At 38.0% G+C, this 25,066-nt stretch overlaps 1 non-coding gene across 1 annotated transcript; it reads left to right on the forward strand.

The window, feature by feature from the left end:
* Positions 1 to 4,763: 4,763 nt before the first annotated feature.
* LOC139778825 (small nucleolar RNA U3) lies at positions 4,764 to 4,981 on the forward strand. The gene has a single exon (XR_011719706.1). It is a non-coding gene; the product is annotated as a small nucleolar RNA U3 (small nucleolar RNA).
* Positions 4,982 to 25,066: the final 20,085 nt, after the last annotated feature.

Below are 25,066 nucleotides of genomic sequence, written 5' to 3' on the forward strand. Positions count from 1 at the left end.
ATAAAAATCATGACAAAACTAAAAAAAAACCATGAAAACTTATTCTTTCTTCATAACAGAACAATGGCATTGCATGTTCTGTGGCTCAGTAAAATTCTTTAAATAAAATACTTCTTTCGAAAATGATTGCAAACAAATAATACTGTATTAAACAAGTCTGTATAAAACAGACAGTAAAAGTTTCTCATATGACATTTTTCTTTGGAAGTATTAGCACAACTGTTTTGTTTTTTCTCAAAAAAGTAGTACTTCCAAACTTTTGAACGGTAGTGTATATCAGTAGTTTAATTAGATCGATGTAGAATTTAGTGAAATGAGGGAGAGAAATACATAGAAAGAAGAACACGGTTCTTTGGGCGTACGCTTTCGGTCAAGGTGAGTCCCGTCGGGTGGAATTACGAGATAGCAGAGCCCAGCGAGACACCCGTTAAGGGATACGGTCATATCCCTGTGCGGCAGGATGTGCGGCACGTAAGGATTTACGAGCAATAAAACAGCAATAACGAGAACTATATTGGAGTCGCGAGCGCGAGAGCGACCCAGGATATCGCATTGTGGCCGCGGGATCCTGCGCGCGGGTCCTACCCTTCACGAATTCCGCACGCTCCTCAGGGACAATGTGCTTTATGTTCCGTAAGCCGCGGAAAGGAACGCGCAGGTGTTTACGCATTTGTGTCCATTTTGCATAACGAACGACAGACTCAAAGCGGGTTCACGCAATTGTTCTCGTATTTCTGCTACCCTTTCGATTAAAGTTCTGACGAGGGTGATGTAAATTGCAAGTCAGTAAGTGGAGATGGGTAAATAAAATTGAAAAATCGTAAACTTCTATTAACGAAGCCTCACTTTGAGATTTGTAAATGAGTGAACATTTTAGATAATAAAATATAATTGAGAAGGACTTATTAAAGAAAATCCCCTACCCTTCCAAAAATCAAAGCATGCGCTTTCCCGAATTGTAATGTATATGTATGTGCCTATTTTTATCGGCAATTTCTGGGCGTTCACATTGAACGACGTTTAATTTGACTTTTGAAAAATGTATCGAAAAGCGCCGACGGCATTGGATCAAGGAATTCCGAGGCGTAGCGAGCTAACTTCGTTCAACGACAACTTGTATACGAGTTTATGGCAAGTCGTAAAACGGTCCTGAGACAGCGAGTCTCTTTCGCATTCTCAATAAAGGTGACTGCTAATACAATGGGTTTTGACCAGAAACCATCACTGTGGGTGTAGTAGTGTCCCGTGCATCATTTTATAGCCGGATCGAAGCATTGTCTCTTCGGAAAATATTCTTGGACCCGTGTTACGGCATCAAACAATGTAAGTGAGAATATTGCCAGCGCATGACTGGATTAACATTTAAGCACAATTATTTCAAAAACATAAATTTGTATAGAAATGCCGAAATTTAAATTTACAATTTCTCAGTTCAACTTAAAGAAATGACTAAATTTATTACAGGAAATTAACCGTCTTATAAGTATGTATGTATATTAAAAAGGAATAAGTTTTGAACCATTTCATTATGTAGCGTGCACGGAACCTTAGTTTTTACTGCAGAACAGTTTATCAGACAATTTCGTTAGAATAAAAATAGCTTAATACCAATAATACACACAATAAACTGATAGCTTGATAAATTTTGTTGATAGAGCAAGATAGCTGATAAATCGATAAATCTTGCCCACTTTCCGTCCGATAGCCATTTTTCAAAATCTACTTCTCTTAATACAAATTTAATTAGCAACGTATTAATATGATCACAAACACATGCGCGCGTAAAAATATGATATAAAAATCATAATAAATAACACTATGAAAATAATTTTTTTAAGCTGATATTGTGAGATAACGAGATAATTTTCTTGTTATTAATTGTGAATAGTAATAATTTTTAAGGCATGACGAGTAGCTTGAAGGTTGTTCGACTTAAATACGGAATTTGATAGATATTCAAATAACACATAAAATATTTCTTACATATTCCAAAGTCTGAGGAAGGGAAATTTATATCGTGCCAACTTTCCACGGATGCTCTTCGAATAATTTTCTCGCGCCAGCTTCGCCGAGCTTTATCTCACGAGAGCGGAGTATATGGTGCATTCGCCGGTTAAAGGTCGCGGACCTCTAATCTTGAGAGGGTCGAAACGCAAGGTGGTGAGCACTTGGGCGAGGTCGTCCTATATTTAAGGGACCTCCCATAAAGGACAAAAGTTGCGCCGTATCGCAGTTGCCGCGCCAGGCCGCCGCGCCGCGCCGGAACGGTTTAACGTCTCGGTCGTCCGGAGCCGGTAATGGCCCCGGTCGGAATAGTTTCAGAAAAATGGCCGCGGCGGCTGAACTTACAGTTAAATAAACGCCGGTGTGTCCGTGCGCCGGCACGGCCTGGATAAAACGATTTACTGGCGCCCCGCGAGCGGATAACGCTCGCCATTTGTACGTAATTCCAGCGGGCGCGCGCTCTCGTGTTATCCGCGCTCCGCGAAATTGTTATGGCGAAACGAGTTTCCGCCCCGCCATGTCGTAGGTATCCGGGTTACCTGACCGTGGCAGACGCCCAGAGTCACTGCCCGATAAATTATGGCCCCCTCCGAAATCCGAGATTAAGGCTTTAAGATATTCGGCTTTTAATGTGGATATTATTTGACAGGTACTCGATTTACGATTTTCGAAGAGACGTGTATCGGCTCGCGTTATCGTTCTCGCAATATCCCGCTCGCGTCCGGATAGGGTAAACTCGGGTAAGATGGCCATACAGGAAAGATGGCCAACTCATGTTCATTCGATGTTTCATGGCGAGCTAGATTAAAAAAATATATTAGGTTGGCCATCTTTCCTGTATGGCCATCTCACCCGAGTTTACCCTATCGTTTCTATTTTTTACACTACTCATGATATTGTGACAGATATTGCGTAAGTTTAGCGTAAAAATAGAGTGCATGCACATACATGCTAGAACGTATACCGTATCATTCAGTAGTCATTCTGCATATGCGCCTTATTTTCAATCTCAAATTTGCTATTGCGACAATTATTCCGACGTCGTCGCTGCGAACATGCTCGAATTCAAGGGACGCGTTACATCTTAATTACGTTCACGTCGTCGGATACGAATCCAGGAATTCGAGCCCGTGTCGGCGCGCCGCGCCGCGCCGCGCCGCGCCGGGGAAAGCTCCGTAGGTGGAAGCCGGGGAAGAATGTCCGCGGATTAAGTGGAACGAACGTGACTTAAATCCATTGTAACCCCTTGGAACGTCGGTATCGTTTGTAACCGTCACGGTTGTATCTACAACGTGAGAGAGAGAGAATGAGGGAAAGGGGAAGCGCGCGAGAGGGGGAAATGTGCAAGGGTGAAGATGAGGAAAGTGAGAAAACAGAAAAGAGAGACGGGAGAAAGGTGGAGAAAGAGGGAGAGTCGGAGAGAGAGGAAAGAGGGGGATTCTCTTAATCTCGCCTTTACGTGCGCTTGACAAACGAGGAATGCGGATGACACTGGCATTGTACTCTCCCTCGTATTATCCGTACGATCGCGCGGATCTCGCATTCTACTTGTCGGGGCGTCTTTTGCAGCACCTCTCATTTGCGTGTTGCCACGATGAAGATATCGACTTAACACCTAGATACACTTGAATTGCTCGGGAATAGAGGGTTTCTCGCGAGCGGTTACGAACGTCTCGTTGTGGAAACGACATTCCACGAGGGCCTACCAATGGATATGGTTCTTGCAAACTTGATATCCACCTTGTTGTTATCTTCTTCCACTAGGCAATTCGAGGAGAACCTTTTTCTCCAGTTTCTTCAACGCTAGAATTTTCTTGCCGAGTTACTACACATAGTAAATTAAATATTCAAGTCCTAGGAAATAATACCGTTGGCAATGGCAAAATTATGCATGGCATATTGCACAGCAAGTTTCGATATTTCGCTAGAATTTCACAAAACAGATGTAACATTAAATAACAAAATATTTTGTCCATTTAACATGCACATTGCATTTGTACACGTACACATATCATGTAAAAACGATAGTAAATGTCAATTGTAATTTTAATTTTAAAATATCAATGAAATGTATAGACATTCGCAATTCGGTTGCATGAGCTGTTTCTTAAGTATTTCCGTTGCATATTCGCCGCGTACTCGTTCGCATTTTAACACTTCGTGACAACCTTCAATTTGAACAAAGTTAATGATAAATATTTACTACATAAACATTCTTAATGCTATTACGTCAGCGGCAAGAAAGACCGAGATATTACACAAAGTTGGAATTGTAAGTTACTTTCGCATTGTTCAAGTTTTACTATGAGTTCTTGTCTCCTTGAGTTCAAGTAACAATACTATTTTATTAATTTGAAGCTTGTTGATAATTCGGTATATCTTGCATTTTAAAGGAATTATAAAGAGTTAGATAATTTTGCTAGATAATTTTGTACAGCTAGACAATTTTGTATCCAATTTATAAATTTTAAAAAAATTTAAAGTGTTACAATAAAATTATGGCTGCAATGAAAATATTTTATCATGTTTTACACTATGCTAGGAAATGCTCGTAGTATGACGTTTACGCTTAGAGCGTTGTCCCCACTCTAAAGCTGTAAATAGATAACCGGTCTTGAGTGCTATTGAAATGGACAGGTCAGTTAGTTCTCAGTTTCTTTCTTGATTGTCAGATGGATGCGCGCGACAGCTAAGTGTTACTCGTAGTAAAAATACCACAAGCTAGAACGTATCTACGGTGTGTTAAACAGCAAAACGTCAAGATCGTACTTCACGGGATCACTTCTGTAAGAGTTGATCTTATTTTCCCTCCTTAATGTGAAAGCTGATGTAACCATGATGAGGGGCAATAGCCTTCTTCCTTGAGCGTGAGAACGACACGAGTTTCTGAGTTATTCGTGATCCTTCCCATTGATGACCGTTCATTCTTTACACTTGCTAGTGCATCGATAATGGAAGAAAGAGCTTTCTGAATGCTCTACATATAAATACGAAAGTTTTAATTCTTCTAGCTTATATTTAAAAATAAAACTTTCTAAAAAAATGCAAAACATTGTAAAGCATCATCGTAATATTTATTAAATTATGAGAGTAATTACTGAAAATAATAATTATTCGAAATCGAATTAACCAAGCTTACTTTGAATTTACTAGATTTTAAAATGAGCGCATGAGATCTCTTGGATCTGTACGACAAAAATCGCAAACTGGATTTCTATAATTTCGTAGGTGTTGCCCATAGCTTTTTCTCACGGAAAGGAAAAAGAGTTAGACCTCGAGCCAAATATATCTTATCATGTTATTGCTGTGTCAATAACATCTTTCTTCTCGAGTTCTCGTGAAAAAGGCGTCCCTTTACCGGTCTGACGGCACGATACGATTCGCAGCACTCGAGAAAATATCACGGATGTTTTATATTTATCTGAAAATCTCCTTTGACTTCATATTTTTATATTTATCTATAAAAATTCTTTCAGCAATCAATATATTAAATAAATGTAATCTAATTAATTAAAATATAAACAGTCAGCTTTTGGTAGACAAATAGTTAATATTAATGCAAGTATAAGGAGCGCTAAACACTAATTTATTTTTATTTTGACACAATAATTTTGCTTTCTCTACGATTATGGTGAACATCTCTTACCAATTTTGTAAATTTGTTAAATAAATTTTATATTGCAAAATCATACATATAATATATATAATATCATACATATAATATATATAATATATATTATTATAAAAGAAAATAATATATTTTTTTTATAATAAATGCGTCTAGAGAAAAGCTATATATATAACAACAGTTTAAAACACGTGAATAATACTGCATTTTGTTTTATCAAATAAAATATACGTTGGGCGACGCGTTAAGCGTAAAAATAAATTGTAAGTTTATTCATCCTCTTGTTGGCGCACAGTTTGTAGGAATCAATTATCGCGTGCTACGGGTGGTGATGAAAGCGGTCGTTATAACGAGCATATATCTCAATTAATTTTTGCTGGTATTGACATTGCTACAGGTGTCACGAATTAAACATCGACGAAACCAATTTGATGTTTCGATAACATCGACTTCGATAAATCAGAACGGACTCGAATCTTAAACTATTTGTCGTGTCAAAAATGAGTGGAAAAATTGGGCGGTGACAAAAATATTCATATCCGTTTGCTCTGCTTATTGTTAGTATAATAAAGCCGCTTCAATAAATATTATAAATAATCCGAAACCTATAATATTATATGTTGTTGTCTGATAATTTACAAAATACAATTTAGTTATAACTTAAATTAGTATCTTATTAAAAACAATTAGTCACTTTCTTTAATTAATTACTTTATTGTAAACGATATAAAATCAATTATTGCGAACTAATTAAGCAAAAATGTATTTAGAAGTATGCTTATTAAAAGAATACCTTACTATTTAAGATTTAATGATTTGATAAGATGATTCAGAAAATGTTTTCTGCTCTGTTATTGAATGGAACATGTGAACGATCATCAATGATAGAAAAAATCGAGAGAAGTCGTATTACTCTCACGCTCGAAGAAGAGCGTTATCATTTCTCATCATGGCTACGTTAAAGCTTTTCAGTCAGAAACAAAGAGAAATGATAAGATTCCCTCTTGCAATTTACATCGGCTATTGATCTTCATTTTTATCTTGACATTTTCATATATATATATATATATATATGTATATGTTTTTTTTAATTCTCAAAATCCTCTGAACCGTTGCTTCTTTATAGACATATGCATGACACATTATTTCTTTTCAAAATGTTAAAACAGATTTCTTTGACTGTACAAAAGCTAAATTTGTTTTGTTAGTGCTCTCTTAATCTGCAAAGAAAAAGATAGAGAAAATGATGTACACAAACGTTCTTTAAAAGAAAAATGCTAAAAGAGCGAAAGAAGCAAAACTGAAAGAGAAAGATGAATGGCGAGAAAAGGAAAATAATCGAGGAATCCATAACCAGACAGATACATCAAAATATGACATGGATGATTGAAGTGTACATTTACAAAAACGTCAATTTGAATTCTCTGTTCCAGCAATCTTTGTACTATATTAACAAGGCAACGAAAATAATAACATGCGATAAGATTGTTGTAAGATATATCTAAGAGTGTATCATTTTACAATACCAAACAATTAAAATAATTGGTTTTATAAGAACAAATAAGGCATACAAAAATTAATCAATTTAGTCATGCATTTAATACATCTTCGGACATTTCTTTTATTAAGTCTTTCTATTAATACCGCGTGCTACACAAAAAGAATAAAAAGATCGGTTTTAAATTGACGAAATAATTCAGGTAGATGGAGGAAGAAAGGCAGGAAACAGGAGAATTACAATTCTGAGATACTTTAGAGCACATTATCGTATAATATTTTGTATCCTTTTTCTGCAGTGCGCAAATACAGGGAAAATACATTAAGCGTACTTTAAGTGCTGTTAGTAAAATAAAAGGAGGCGTGAAAAGGAATGGAATCGGGGGTGAACGAGGGGTGGGTGCGTACAAGGTGCGCGGATGGACTCCGGCGCGCGGATGCACATCGCGTGGCACACAATGCGCTAGTACTGGGCGGGGTGTAAGTAATGTATGCTCACATTGTTTACCGTCGCCTTGGCGTGTCGCCGCGGGACATTGCACACTGCCGAACCGTACGTACCACCCACTCGCAACACCATTCTGCCGGCGCGGGCGTTGCACGCACGCTCGCGCCTACGCGACACGGACGACGGGCCCGCGTCCCCGAAAACGCACCGTCGCGTAAAACACATCCGCGTGATACCGAAACCGCCGAGCTAACCGTCGCACGGCAGAGCTGCTTAATTTGCCGTTGTGTCATGCAAATCGCGATAATGAGGGAAGATGAGTCGCGGCACCGCGTGGAACACTCATCGTGACGTTAATTCACATTGTGATTGGTGCTATACTTCACAATGTAAATGCATCAGTGAGAAATGTAAATGTGAATTAAATTACTTTAGATTTATAACATTGTAATTTGTTATTATTATATTATTATTACTGTCAAAATTAACAGAGAGAGAATTAATAAAAGATTCATTGCGACAGCAACAAGAAATTACATTAAGTTAGGAAAACATTTAACATAAACGTTTAAAAATGAAATTAATTAAAGTATTTTTTAAATGTGTTAAATAAATGTCTACAAAAATAATCAAAAATTTATCTAATTTTTTTTCTCTACATCCTCAAGACTGAGATAGTCTAACTTTCCGGATATTAAGATTGCCAATTTTGTTCCATATATGCGAGAGCCCGTGAAGAATTTAAGTTTACCGTTTAGCATCCGTAAATGTAACGTAGGATTTTAACACCAAATAACATTTGGTCATCGTCATCCTCTAGCAATGATATAATCTGGCTAAATATAAATAAGACTCGAGGTCATCTATTTACAATAATAGAATGGGAGCAACGTTCTAAAGCGGTCGTCATATTAGAAAAATACATTGCTCAACTATTACGTATATGTGGAAGCTAAGATACACCGCATCTCCATAGCCATGTATAATTCTCATAAGAATTAAGAATTAAGAAAGTTAATTCTATATTAAATTTAATATAAGATTATCAATATATATATACGCTTCATATACATAATATATATCAGTTCTCTCGGTTACAAATATATATCTTAGAAATAATTAATAATTACGCTCGACATTTCCTCCCAGCTTTCTTTTTTAAAAATTATTCGAATTATTATATCTTCTTCGTTCTCTAATTTTAGTTTCATGTCCTCGTTAACATTGTAAGGATTGGTCGTTGATGTAACTTCGTAACGCTACGAGAGAAGTAACTACCACACGGCCGCGGATCTCCCAGTGCAATATTCTTCTCTCTCGTCGTTGCTGCCATCTGTTTTTCCCCGTCTGTTCCTCTTTTCCTCTTACCGCGACTTACACTACTTGTTAGCTGTTCCTTTCAAACTCGCTATAGAAAAAGGGAGCCGACAACTGCAAGTACGACACGAGGTCCTAACTAGTTGTCGGAGCAAAAGTTTGCTCGGTCAGAGGTTAAAGCGGCGTCCGTTTGTTTATTAGAGAAGTCGTAATTGAAACGTTAATTCTTCATTTTTCGCGAGACATGAACTTGTACGCATTTCGCAAGAAAATCCGAAAGAGTAATCTATAAAAAAATATAACTACTCGAATTTTTTAAGAATAGTAAAAAATCTGTGATATTCTTAAAAACTAAGCTAATTTATTACTCTTTATATCCCATAATTTCAATATAATTTTTTATTATTATTCTATTAAATACATATATTACTACTGATTGAGTAAATTTCTGATCAGGTTAAATTATCTGATCTCAAATATTATAGTTATTTGAGATGAAAAATAAATTGATAAATAAATTAAATTTGAGAGAAATAATTGAAAAAAGATATATCGCAAATTTAAGATTAAATGTTTCGCGACACTGATAAAAAGCGATTGGATCGCGAGTGAAATTCGTGTATGACCGATAATGCGAATACATTCTTAATTTACGAAATTAGTATACTTTGGATGGGATACGATCGACAAAAGAACTGGCAAAAAAATTATATTAGATTATATTGCGCATGATATTTTCTGATCTTTTTGTACGGAAGTAATAACGATCGGCCAGAAATACGCCGATAGCCAATTTCTTGGATATCCGATATATAATACTTGACTTCGGTGCCGAGCAATCTCGTTTTTATCGATTCTCACAAAATCCTCCAATTAGCTCGCATAACATTACCGTAATTACGGTACCTACCTATCGACCGAGGCATCATCGATAGGCTTAATACATCTTCGCTATATGTATATCCAACCTCTGCTTTCGCCAAAATTGCATTCTCCGTCAGCATGAACAGCGTATGTGAAATTAGCAAATAGTTCGCGAAGTTCGCAATAACGTAAATAACTTTATATGGAGTTTAAGCAAAACCTATAGAACTAAACAAAGTTATAACTGAACAATTTCATACTATACTTCAAATCTGTTTTGCTATAAAAATCTTACAAGTGATGTTACACATTTCTGATTATATTTCTTAAAATCAATAAAAAATATAAATTGCTCAATATATACTTTTTTATTTCACGTCACATTTTGTTCTAATTGATATCACACACTGAAAAAAAAATTTGCTTAGACATATTATCTGTCTCAAGAATCAAAGATATTAGTCCATCAGAGATACTAATTAAAAAACTATCATTAAAATATAATTTCAAGCATATACAAAACACGTAAAACTAGCGACGTAGAAAGAGAGTCGGTACGGGTCATCTGTATCATTTTAGGGCGACAGCGGTGTGCCGCAACGTAATAAGACCGTGGTAGGAAGTTTCATGGGGTGTAATTAACTCAACGAAATCACCTGTGTGTTTCAGCGAGTACTCGTGGGGGCTAAGTTGGCTGGTTTGCAAATGTCGTCGTCCGTTGTTGGCCCGCCTTAGACAACGCGCCCCGCACATAAATTCTCGCGGGTCGGTGGGACGCAGATGCGATGCGTCGACGCCGCGGTTGGCTCGCAACCAATCCTGATCGCGTTACAAAGCAGCTTGCGGAAGCTTAGGAGGGTTTCCGTCAGATTTGCATTATTTATCGAGCACAATCGTACGCTCCGATTTCTCCCTTTCTTATGATTCTCATACTTTTGATCTTACTCGCCTCGATTTTCTTTCCCTTCGCCTTCGAGTCGTAATTTTCGGAGAAAGAACGAAAAATATAAATTAACTACGTCTTTTTCTCGCTGTTATTATTATTATTCATTTTCGATACTCTTGTCATATTAACGATTCTCTAAATCCTTTTCGATATTTCAGCATTTAATAAAAACCGTTATGGTAAAATCGTAAAATTATAATTTCACGAAGACTTATCGCGAAAATATTTCATAGAAAATTCATAGTTTCAAGTATACCTAAAAAAAATTACAAAGACATATTTTTGTTACTCCGTTTTTACGCTGCTACTTTTCCATGGGAAAAGTTTTATGTGCTCTCCACGTGGATGAATCAAGGAAACACTACGACGTTATTTATAATCGATCGTCCTGAAATACGCGCTGGCGTATCCCTTTTTTTTGCGCTCCCGCACTATCGACATGAATAATAACGTGGTACGGGCATAAGTATTCTCGAAAGTTCAATTTCCCGTCATGACGCTCGATGATTTATCGATGACGCTACAAACGAATGGACATTATTTACTGTCGCCATTCCGCGCCGGCCGCTCGATATTTCGAAAGAGTGAAATTCCGCGTTTACGAAGGCGCGTCCAAATATGAGAAATCACCCGGTACCAAGTAAAAAGATGGGAAAATATTTCTTCCCGGCTCATCGAGCTTCGTAATATTTACCGTCTAACATGTCAATGATTATCGTAACAATTAATCTAAAAAAATCCCATTATCCAAGGATTAAATTCCAAGCGAGAAAAAAACTGATGTGTACATTTTGCAAAAATAAACAGAATAAACATATGGGAAGTAAAATACACGTGACAGCTCGAGCCCATTAGACTATCATAACTCACTATTATCGTAGTTGACATCGAAAACATTATATCGTCCTACCATCACGTGTCCATAAAATCAACCAGCTACGACGAGAACGATATCCCTTGAATGTACCACGTCGCCAGACATTAATTTGCGTCAACTATCATCGTCATCGGTTGCCGTGAAAAGAGTCGATCGTCTCGCAGATCGGAAATACCGCGTCTCGTTCGAAAAGTAACATCCGTGTGATTACGCATCGAGAAGTGACTGTTAAAAGGCGGAGACCAAAGAGGGAGAGTAAAAGGACAACTGCTCGTTCGGACGTCGGCTTTATCTAGTATCGAGGAGGCACACGCACACACACACACCATCGGGCGCCGTCGGGCGTTCCTCGCGCGATCTCATCGGACGGCGTATTAAAGGTAAAAATAAAATTATTGGAAACAGGCGGAATTCGGCGTTCTTCGTGCGGCTGTTCGTTCGGCGGTTCCAGCTATAAACAGGCACGTTCATCGAGAATGCTTGACTGCATGCTCGCTCGCCTACCTAACTCTGCTTGCCCGCCTGCTTGTGTATTTCACTTGTCTTCCTACCCCGCGGATGGTCAGCTTCTGATAGTATTATATTCCTCGAATAGCTTTGGCCTCTTTGTCCCGCTTTGTCGCGACGAGCTTTTCGCGTCAGACAGAGTCGAAGTACCGATATCGCGATCGCTCGAAAACGCCTAATAATCCTTTTATCTGCGTATTTAGCTGATTGTCCTTCGCATGTCACACGTCGGTTGAGAAAATAATTACCTGCTGCTTGTAATGTAATTATCGAATGTTTAAAACAAATATATTGTTAAGGAAACATTTATGTGTAATGCAAAAGTGATAAACGTCCATCATGGTTAATTGCAACCGCAGCAGAATAATAAGCCGCGTTGCAAAACAAAGGATTTTACATTGTTATAGTGATTTAATGATGACAAAAACAAAATTCAATTTGTATCTTTTTCTATCACAATCGCGTAACGGCATGCCGTCTCAGTGCACTGTTATTATCAGCAACGGGGGTGGGTAATTGATAACTCTTACGTAGTATTTATGTACTAACAGAACTCCGAAACGTGTATAAATAGCCGAGGAGATAGAAACTCGACTTGTTACGGCGTAATTGTCAAGAAACGTGATTATAAATTCGAGAAACGATGGCATAAAGTCGGGAGATTACAATACGACTTCTGGTGCCTTCGAGTGGCACACTTCGCCTTAACAAGAAGACCACCCCGATGATTCTCATAATATATTGCTAGCTCATTCGTGTGTAACAGACTCCGCATATTATTATACTGTAAAACGTGAAAAGAACGTAATAAAATGTATTCTTAGAATTTCCTTAGCGACACGTAGTAGCACTTCGCATGTATTTATTACATTATTTACGTGCACAATTTTGTCATTAAAAAGTTTAAAACGCGATGATTAAAGGCTAAAATGTCTAAACAAAGCAGATAATAAAGACTATTAAATAACATGCAGAAAGTAATACATATATTATGTGTCTAAGTGAATGAGAGAGAAAGAATTTCGCCGTAAAGACTGCATCAAAACTTACACATATATTTAGCGTCGCGGATTATCGGATTATCAGCATACTGATCAGAGCATTGACATTCCACGTGCGCTTGGAAGGTTTCGAGGAAACGCATGTTTTCGACGAGAGCGTAGGACCCGGTATGGCAGCCGATTAGCTTGGAAGCCTTTCAGCAAAGCAGTTTTATCTGCGTAATGATATCTTGTAAGGAGCGGATGAGGGAGAGGGAGGGAGAGAAGAAGAGAGAAGAAGAGAGAGGAGGGAAGAGCGAGTGACCGCCGCAGGGGGACTAGCTTTCAGTCGTTGAATCCTGACAAGGAATATACCGCGCTCGGTATACTCGGTAGACAAGACTTCGGGCTGCTCTTAGAACGATGTTCATCGCATTCTCGACGTGAGTAAATAATTCCTAACGTAGAAAACCGACTCCATTATGACGGGCCGACGTATCTCGAAAGGCGGTCTATCGAGAGGGCGTAGGGAGGCAGCCTTTCACGGAGAACAGAATTATCAAGCCGCATTGAGCAAGATGCACGTGCTTCTTTAATACAAGGAAGATTGAAGATAACGCGAAAATATCCTTCTAATTGCTTGCAATTAAAGTAATAAGGTTCCTATCATTTTATACATTCCACGGTCCAATTTATGGAGAAAGATTTATGACTTTATTTTTTATCGATAGGAGAGAGTGGGGTAACTGCGAACACGGGGTAAACGCGAACGATACTATTGTAGTATATTAGAGTAGTGATATTTTCCGACTTCTCGTACTCGTACCACACTGAGCGTATATCGGACTATCGCTGGGTGCGAGAAGTAGGCGAATATCACTATTCTAATTTACAACAATAATAATCGTTCGCGTTTACCCCGTGTTCACAGTTACCCCATTCTCCCCTACTATAAAAATTGTTAATTAAATAAATATTTCTTAAACCAAAAATCTTCTAATTAAAACTCTCTTAACAACAATATTAATGCTAACGTTCTATTTTCACATGCAAATTAAAATAAGAAATATAAAAATGTACAAAATAAAAGTGTCATCAAGTATACCATAAAATATACCGTGCTATAGATTAAAACTGCAAATGCTCAGTAATTTCCAATGTATCGTCCTCTAAAACATATTTTCCGCGATTATCTCGCGAAGGTATGCAATAAAACGTTTCGCGAAGAAGCAAGATCAGCGAGAAAGAACAAGAAACATGTTTTTTTCGGGAGTATCTTAACTCCATTACAACTGAAAGCTCCCATCGTACGATATCGCTTATTGGACCGCTTTGTCTCCCAAATATTTTTCGACCGCTCTGGAATATCGCGTCAAGCGATAGCGGAGCTTCAAGTTCATGCACTAGTAAAGGGAAATTTTCAAGTTCTCAAGAAGAAAACGGACATATAATACCGAACCGACTAATGCGACAATCGTCAAATATTTTTCAACCTTGTAGATAAGCCGGCGCGTCCGCGTGCCAACTTTATCTGCACGCCTACTTAAGTAGCTACGAGCAGTCGCAGCCATATAGCAGTAAACACACTTGTTTAAAAGATAAGAACTGATCTTGGGATGTAATTCGAAGGGAAAGAGCAAGCGAGCTCTCTTCTCAAATGGGCTCTTAAGTGCGGCAAACACCGATCGCACTCGTCTTTGCGATTGGTGGACATCTGCGGATAGCCGTGCCCGCGTAGAGGTTGCGATAGTGTTCCACCGTGACAAGATTCGTCGACAGAGTGGAAATTCCGGTCGTTTCGTACTGCCGTTTGTTCACGCGCGATAACAAAACGGCGTAATCAACGGCGCGTCATTTGTTTCGCGCTCGTGACATTTGTCAACTCGCTGGATATGCGTGCGCCACACTGTTGAAAATCTGTTTACCGGTTTTATACCGAACTGCGCGCCTATCATCCTATATGCCGTGTGTATAAGATAATCTTTTGATATGCCGTAAATGCCCGTGCATTTGTACGATACGTATACAATAACGTTCCTACGAAACGCCCATGTGAAACACTATACGCATACTCCAAATGTACAACATCCGGTTTGTCGCGGTAGTACAACTACCATCTTGCCACCAAGTCGAGCATGGTGAAGCTGAATGTCCGATAAAGCGGCTCCATTGCGCTACGCCGTCCTTTACGAGGCGACAATACAAACGAGCGAGTGTATCTGGAAAGATACGACAATGCGCGCCTTGCCGCGCGAAACGCTCCAGGTTCCGCACAAGAGAGGAATATGGAGTTCTTTCCTTTCTGACGAAGTTTACGAGACGCGTTTTCACGATCGCGATGCAAAGGCGAGGTCGCGGCGCGTACCAGGTGCGGTCGGCGGTTTCTGATTGTGTCCCGCCAACCAACGACGTTAATAACTACGCGGCGCGGCGCGACGCGGCTCAAGCTGGCCGAGAGTTGAAGCTGGCGGAGTCCGGCGGAGACGTAGCTCCTCCAGGTAACCGTAACTCGCATTTACATACCGGCGTGTACCCGACGTGGCATGCGCATGAATAAATATGTCGAGAGTCGAATGACTTAAACAGTCTAAACACCGAGTCGTATGGCAAACTCCGCGGGTTGCGCTCGCGCACCCATCATCCGGCAGCCCCTTCGGGGGTGAGTGCTTCGACCTCTTGTTAACTCTCGAGTCATCGTCGAAATTCCCGCCCGCTGTGGAAACAAAGGACCCTCGCGAAACCATACACGAACGCCTAATGAAACTAGAATTGTACGGACGGACTTGGGGGATAGTAAATGGTATCGAGGTAGCTTATAGTTCCAGACGGTTATACAAGATACTATAACTACGGAAAGTTCTATTTCTGATTGGTGAATCCATATACCAAACGTCACGACAGAGAGCGGAATTGATAGACTAGGAAGGTATTTATTCCTCGTGCTGCACATTCCTGAGAGGATATAGATAGAGCTTAACACACCTTTTCATAAAAACAGGTCATCAAATCTATTATTATGCATCGTAGTCTATAACGTCGCACAGCTCGGGATTATCGATTATGAGGTTTTGCGGCAAGACATTAGTCGATAAACTGTGAAACAAACTCCACCAAGTCGGCCATCCTTTCGGCTGGCGGATACTCGGTCCAATTTGTGGAGTTAAGGAGCCGGCAAGTCAAACAGCAATTAGTAATTCGCAGCTGTGCGAACGATGATCGCTGTTTAACCCGCCGGCAAATGAGATTCCTACCGCACGTTCGCGCCAACTTGGCCAATATTTCACTTTAATCGTCGTACGTCAGCCGATGCGGATGACACCGTGGAAACCCCGGGAAGACAGAGACGAAGAGACAAGAGTTTGTTTCTGCTCAGGCAAACACGTACCTAGAACAAACCAAGAAGAATATTTGTACATAAAGGAATATAAATGTATGTAAATGAATGAATTACTTATAAAGTGCAAGAGAAATAGAATAAACCTGAGATAATCTTTTTCTTCGCCAGTAATAATTATAACAAAGGAGATGATTTAATTTAATTCGATCCAACTGGCTACTTATTAATATAATATTAAAATACACAACGATACACAACGTTTCGACAATGGTTTTGTGGATCTTATCAAGTGTAAACTAAGTTATAGATTTACAATGTAGGTGTTCTACGAAACCTCTCAATTATAAAAACTGATAATATAACAAAAATAATTCAAATTACGGATTTTTTTATATTGCGTGTGTCCTCGACGTTAAAAAGCTTCTTACAATAAACCATTGTCTCAAAGATTGCGGCTTTGCATATCCCCGATGTACATGGAGCACAGTAATAGAATAATATATGAAATATATGAAAATTTGAAAACTTGAAAATTGTAAATAATAAAGATATAAAAAAAGAAGATATTGTGGGGAAAAATACATATCATACGATACTAAAATACATGAAAATGATAAAAATTGAAAAGAGAATTATCAAGATCAAATAAAAATAAGAGGAAGAAAAAATTATAATTGCAAGAAAGTAACCACCAATTAGCTGTTAATAGTAAAATAACGTGAATATTAATAAGCATCAATGATCGCAGTCGTTTTTCTTTTGCTTTTTCTTCATTAAACGTGCGATACGTACTTATCGAGTCCCACTGCTGTCTCGGGACATTCGCGAGAATTTACAATCGATACGCTAGGCGTTCATTGTAAATAGCCAACGCTTCGAGAACCGGTTCGATGCATCGCGTTACGGCTTCTAGCATGCAACGCCACGTAGCCGCTGATAATAAGTGTACAAACATGAATTTAATGGCGCGAGATAGTCTGCGAATTGACTCACGCCGCAAAACATGCACTTGCCGTCCGAAATTACGGTATTAGCCGCAGCGCACCACTCGTAGCGCGCGCTATCGCGCCGCTATCGATCGCCGGCTATCGATGCTAAAGGTTGCCAGTCTTACAGACCCCTTATTTCCTAACAAATTACGATGCGCCGCCGTCGCGCCGGTCATTACACCATCGCTCGAAGATTAAAGCGCGCGTACTAGCGTTTGTTTTGCCAAGAAATTCAACGGCGTCAGATAAAAGTTCTCTTGGATCATTATTCGGTATACACGCGTAAGTCGTGTATAATGTATTGCGAAACAAACGCGTAGTACTTAATAAATAGCCAATGAAATGAGAATTGTATGACAGTAATACGTTGATTTTATACAATAATCACGTTCGTTGTTTGACAAATAATTTGCATGATCCGCTCTGCGTAACAGTCCGTGTAAAGGCCAATTTTAATTCTAGACAAATTATTATGTTGCAAAAAATTAGGAATTAGAAATTATATTATAACGTAGTGTAGCTTTACATGCCGCAATCACTTTATCGGCACTCATTTGGTGGCTACGTGCTAATAGAAATGATAGAAACCGACGATAAGCCTCGTCACTCACTGTAATCGTCAATAAACCACACTCTCAACGCGGCGTGAAGCGCCCAAGAACTCCTACGACTCTTAAGCAACACTCGGACTTATACACGAGCAAACTGCTTCCCGACGCCGACAATTGCACGGGTTAAACGTAGCGCCATTGAGAAACAAACGATCTATCACGCACCGAGTACTTTAACGGGCCGCCGCGCCGGTCGGGGCCGTTAACGACTGCCACCCCCGTTCCGTCGCCCCTTTCTCGCCGACACAATAGAAACAATTACGTGTAAATCTTAACAGTTGCCCCTCCGTGGAATCTTTCAGCCATTTCCAACGCCTTTCATCAAACCGCTCTCGCGATTTCCGCGACATGACTCCGTTTGCCGCTCTCGCGACAATTATACGAGCTTCCAGTTAACGACGAATGTCACGAAGACCATTTCGAACTTTCAAGGAAGATAGAAGTTTCCTTCCTTATTTCGAAGATCATGGAATTTGTATCTGTTTAGGTACATGAAAAAAACACATCGAAATCATATATCTCAACATTCAAATATAACAATGTTTAAATACAAAGAAAACGTAACAATTTTATTCTATGATAAAGTGCGAAGAGTTAATGCACAAACATTCCCTATCTGGGATCCTCGACTGTGTGAAAAGAAAAATCGTTGGAGCACCCGTTCTTTGGTCAGAAAAATTTCCGCAATTTGCGTATCATAACAATCGCTTCTTTCTCTCTCTCTCGCAGTCCGCGCGATAGCAACCCTCGCTGAATCGCTTCTGTGGTCGGACGCGAGCAACCGCGCGAATCACCGGGGATGAAATCTGTGGCCGAAGAGAGGAGCAAGGGAAAAGAAGGAGCAGTGCAGCGGTGCCGAGTCGGTGCGACAGAGACGGACAGAGGGATTCTCATGTATAAGCGAGTGAGTTAGCAACTTCGGGGCACTCGGCCCCGGTGTTTGCCCTCTTCGGGGTCTCGAGAGATGTTTGCATTGGCTCCGCACCTCGGCCCCGCACGATGACTGACTGAAATGATTTCGTCGACTCGGCACGACTCTGGAGTGCACTTTTGTCAACATGCAACATGCGCAGCGCCATGTACAAAAGGAAATTATCGAGCAACGGCGGCGGCGGCAGCGACATGACTTGGAGTTTCGCACTTGTTTTCGACATTACGAGTAATTGTCGTTAATAAAAAGGATTTGAATGTAAATGATTTTACATGTGGAAACACGAGCTAAGCGCATTACCATGTTAAGAAATAGATAATTTCGCCCATATATTTCGCTAAAATATACTGGCTCAAGATATTTATGATAGCATTAACTTGTAATTTCTGATCATTGTTCCAACGTTTATCTCGAATTAGCGGAGTTAACAGAGCATTAGGCACATAAAGCATAAAATTATAAAGCACTACAGTGATTAATGCGAAACTCTGTAACAAAGAGGAATGCGTCAGGAAGCGTTTATCGTTTCAAAACGATTACGGAAATCGTTTTGGACGGAAGAGAGAATTAGATGGTACGATTTTAACAATGCTCTGGAGATTTCGCGCGGAGACTCCCATCCGTCCAAAGTTGTTCGAACTTTGCATTAAGTCGCGAGAGAGAGATAGAGAGAGAGAGAGAGAGAGAGAGAGAGAGAGAGAGAGAGAGAGAGAGAGAGAGAGAGAACACGGAAGAAATCCCGATGGTGTTCGCATGGAGCGAAGAACCTCGTCGTATTTACAGAAGAAAGTGGAAGTGGAACTCGAGAACGACGGTGATGAGGATTGAACAAACAAGAGAATCTCGAGCTCGAAGACGATGTCGGTCATCGTCATTAACACCGGATAATCCAGCCACGAAATACACGCACCTGGAGAGCGCAGTCTGCTCTTTTTTTTTTTCTCAAACGGTAAGTGTTGACGCTGCGAGAAAAAGTAAGAACGAACACCGGGGCTGTAATCGCGTTTCTTCTCTTCGACTTCGGTAAACATCTGTATAAATTACGCGTTTGCTCCACGAACAACTGTATAAATTATTCTGTTTGTTCTTTTGCATTATTCTCGCCATCGATCATCGAAGCAGAAATAGTAGAGCGGTGATAGAAAAAACCTGCAAAAATACTCCGCGAGTTATCAGCCGCGCAGTCCTTCATTTCAAACCTGTTCTGATGTTATATAGTTTGTATTAAATACAATTCTAATTTATTTATAGATAAGCAATGGAGCTGTCTTGAAATATTCCGCGATGATTACTCGTTCGATTTCGTTACGTTGACATGTTTTCTTCCATCCTCGAAATACAAACGATCGTTATTTCTTCATGAACCGTAATACCAGTTTGCATAAGGACGATTGTAGATCTCCGCGTTGCCGTAACTTTCTATCGCGTTCGCAAACGTAGAATTGCCATCCATTTTCTGCACGAAGCGAGCGTCCGTAAGTTAAATATTATGTTTGCTGACGGAAGACGTTTCGAGTGTAGCCGAAGAATACGGAACGTGCCGATCTTGCAGCAGCAATATCGAACGAAACGTCTGCTGGTAAATCGTAGCAGAAACGCAGCTGGAAATGATTTTTATTTCGCTTCCTTCTTCGCACACTTCTGTTCGATAAACACGAATCACTGACGTGAAACTACACTCTTAAGCATTTTTTTGCAACACAATGACCGAACTCGTTTTTTTTTGTTACAGTAAAATATAAAAATGCTTTTTAACTTGCACCATACCTACTGATCAATCAAACTCATACATTCCAACTCTTTATAATTACATCTTTGTTCTTATTATATATTATCCTTTGTTTCTACTTTAACCTCAACCATTCACTGCACTGTTATTCATAGAAGCACGTGTATATGAATGTGTTTAGATGTATGTGTGCGTCCGTAGTGTACTGACTGAACTCGAGTCCGTGGATTTGTTAAGCTTAAATTCGGAGGACTGTGCGTATCAGTCATCCGAATGAAAATGGCCAAATTCACCAAATTCTTCAGCGATGATATCATTTCTTTGTTATATCGAGAAGAAAAGAATAAAGATCCAGAAATATGTAAACTACACTTATTACATCATTATGTCAATTATGTATTAATATACACTACTGTTAAATTCATAGTGTCAAATTATATTCCGATAATTTTTAGATTGCTACTGCTATTCAATATGTCGCTAAGTTAACTAGACCAATAGAGTTAAAATAATACTGTTTTGTGTTAAGATAATAAATTTCGATACATATGGTAGTTAAAAATAACAAAATGTTACTTAATTCAAGGTATTGATTTAAATTTTATCCTCTAATATTTAGCAGTGTATAAAAAAAATATGAAAAAAATTGTAAAAATTGTATATTATTTGTGTATAGTTTTTTTTTATCGTTGCGACGCGTATTCACAATGTACCTATATGTATGGTTATTACAAAGTTAGTATTAAAGTAGAGCTTAACACGCAAAGGCATTAAATAATCAGTTATAATTATTAATTTTATCAAGTGTATTTCATAGTAATTTTCTATAAATATCAATATTATCTTTAAATTATATTAAGAATAATTATAATAATATATTAATGCACATACTATAATTATTATCTATTATATATATATATATATATTTATATATTATACATATAATAAATGTGCAATAAAATTCAAAACTTTAATTAACTATAACATCGAAAAAATATATCAAACCGGAAATAAAAGCCTGTCTTAAAAAATGAGAGAACTTTTGCACTTTTCTCATAAAACTGTTTTGAGACAGGATGCACAGTTAAAAGTTTCCCTGTCTTTCGGACTGCAGATCAAGCTACGAATCGAACTACAGAGAGAATCCAAATCGTGCACTTAGGTATCAAACTATAGCAACGTTTTAATTAGAAATAACGCAATCTATAAAAATAGATAATAAAAAATAAAATTAAAAAATAGCAGTTGTTTTACATTTAAGAGATATTGATTATTTGATTTACAAAAAGTTGTAATTTCTTGTGATGCAAATGAATAAGATAATACTATTTAAAAATTTTAAGTTTTTACTTTAACAGAAGTCTAGTATAAAACTCAAGCATTAAAATTTATATAGTTAAATTTTCGTTTCTAAATAAAACTAACTTGAAAAAGTTATGCATGGCAGATGTAATATATCAGATATAAGAACCTCTAATGAAAATAATAGCGTGCTTTTACTGCATCTGCTGCGAACTAATTGCTCTTTCTCTCTTCCGAAAAATCCACTTTATTCTACTTTATTTATAAACCCACTTTTGGCATTATTCCTGTCATTATCAATTACAGTGTCGTTGAAAGACTGAAGGTAAAAGGAATAACTGGTAAAAGTTAGTACTGTAAAAAGTGGAGTAAAATTCTACTTATTTTCTTTTTAAAACTGTAAAATTAATTATCGGAAACAAGATATAATTATTGTGTGTATTATTCACACACGATCGATTCTCAATGAAGCATTAAATTATGGTAGGTAAAAAGTCTCTATTTTCCCAACGTATGTTCTGAGAATTTTATTTTCTTCTAACTTAAGATATAAATAATTAGATAGAAATAACTAATTAGTAAGAAAAAAAGCACACTATATTTATGTTATATATTATTATAAGATCATCAGTATTAAATATATGCTATATAGCACATACAATGGCTGCGGCAATTATTTAACGTTAATATTCATTATTAATTTTTACGCTAATTTTATACTTTTGGAGCGAATGGACATTAAAATTTATTTGAGGTACTATTTTGAATTTACATTTTAATTATAGAACCATATGTTTAGTTAATTTTATCACATTCTTATATATATATATATATATAACGACAATTTATATAAAATTTGCAATAACTGCTATTTTCTGAACGAGAGTCTGATAATTGGAAGACCTGAATCTTTCAGTAACATTTTATACGATAAAGAGTTTCGCTTCGTAAGAGTAATTATACTGGTAACTTCACTCAAAAAATATGCAAATTATAAATGCTTTAGTCTTTAGCAGTTTATTTTCATAGAGTCATAACCAGCAGACTTAATAGCGATAAACCGCGATGTTGCTAATGACAAGTAACCTTTATCTTGTATACTTGAAGAAATATATGAAGATCGAAACTAGAACAAACTAATTCTAAATAACAATTTTGCTATTAGAGATATAGGGTTATACCCTATTATATATGAATTATTAAATGTAATTAATTATATACGCCTCGTAATACGAAACGTCCAGAAACAGTCGCACCTCTCTCGTCCAGTAATATCCCGGGACACCGGGTAAAAAAGTTTGCCCTCATAAGTAATTACGCGAGTTCAACCCCCTCCGTCGAAACTTGTCCCCCGTCCTCCCTATCGTGGCCGCGACTGCCGCAGCCACCCCCGGCGTTTCCGGCCGTATCTGACATCTCTGCCTCGATGTTTCTTCTTTCTTTTGCCCGCCACGTGGTTCCTGCCCCTTCCCTTCTTCTGGCCGCTAGCTACACCTTGCACTCCATCTCAGCAACACGTTTCTTGACAGAAAGTTAATAAAGTTTTCCAACTCGCATAAATCAACGACCTTCTTTAACCTCCGGCTTCACAAGCTGTCAGGTACGTACCAGCAACACGGCAAACCCCGCTTATAAAGGCAACGAACTTTAATGCGTTTCAATAAATTCCTCGAACACTACTCTTTCTCCACTTTGCCGCATGCTCGTCCCGATCGTTCAGTTCGTCGCTTTCGAGTTTTCCGGTAGCAGAGAAAATTCACTAAATTTTTACGCATAGTCGCAACGCAGCAAATCGAATCAGAACAGAAAATGCAAATTTACGCGCAATGATAACTTTTCTAGTAAATTTTCGTCGCTTTCGGACATGCCCTTTTTGCTAAAGTAAAATATTTTTTTACTTATAATATTCCACGATTCGTTAAGTGCAATATTAATACAAAGATATTATTACGATACATCACGTCTGTCCCCAGACACTTAGAAGATCAATAAATAAACTTCGCTGTAAGCGTGTACTTTGTTATAATTAATAGAAATATTTATTTTTAGAAATGTCTTTAATTTATCTTTACATAGATACTTTATTATTTAATATTGTCATTAAATCTATTAGAGTAAATACCATAGACGATTTGGTTACTAGCCAACTCTCTCTTTAAGATATAGTCCTGGTGCGAATTGGAACGGCAATCTTTCTTCGGTAATACCGACAATGATAGAAAAGATCCCGGCGGTACCTGTTAATCTTAATCCTTTCGTTCGTCTCCCGTGGGATGCGAGACTGAAGACATTTGTGCACGGTCGCGCCTACCTTAACGAAGAAATGTTGAGTTATTCCGAGAATTTTTGGGACAGGATATCGCCATTACTTTATCTGGATTGATCGAAAACAAATCGTAATCCAATTTTGCAGGTAACTTGAACGAATAAAACACATGATTCCTAAATAGGCTGATCTTGCTCATAACGTTCAAAATTGTCATGAAATGTAAATAATATTTAAGACTACAGGGTGCTTTAAAAAAAATGTTAATACATATATAAAAGTAACTTTCTTTAGAGAAACAGAACAGATAACACAAGGAATCATAGTAAACAAATGTATTTTGTCTTCAAAGAGTCTTCACTTGTTCACCATCATTGCCAACACTGCATTCTTGGAATTTTCTCCAGGTGATCTCCAGAGCCCTGAGGCACATTTCTTTGGAAATTGTTGCAATCACAGTTGCAATTTTCTGTCAGAGATCTTGCATATTGCAAGTGGAGACTCTTTGAAGACAAAATACATTTGTTACTATGATATCTTGTGTTATCAGTTCTGTTTCTTTAAAAAAGTTTCTTCCATATATTTTAAAGCATCCTAAATTTAAAAAAAATTAAAAGATACATTTTATAATAAAATTTAAATAAAGATATTGAAAGAAACTTTCATGTTTAATGTATTATATATATGTATTAAAGCTAAAATTTAATAGCAGTTTTTCATCGAAATGTCTTTTTACATATTTTTTATGCCAGGCTTACGTCTCACTTCTTTCAATCACGGAATTATGAGAGAGAAAGAGACAGACAATTTCCCTTTCGATTTTATCGTGAAAC

This window comes from Temnothorax nylanderi, unplaced genomic scaffold, assembly GCF_030848795.1.
Source record: "Temnothorax nylanderi isolate EJ_2023f unplaced genomic scaffold, tnyl_v1.0 TNYL_tig0197_pilon, whole genome shotgun sequence".
Lineage (NCBI taxonomy): Eukaryota > Metazoa > Arthropoda > Insecta > Hymenoptera > Formicidae > Temnothorax > Temnothorax nylanderi.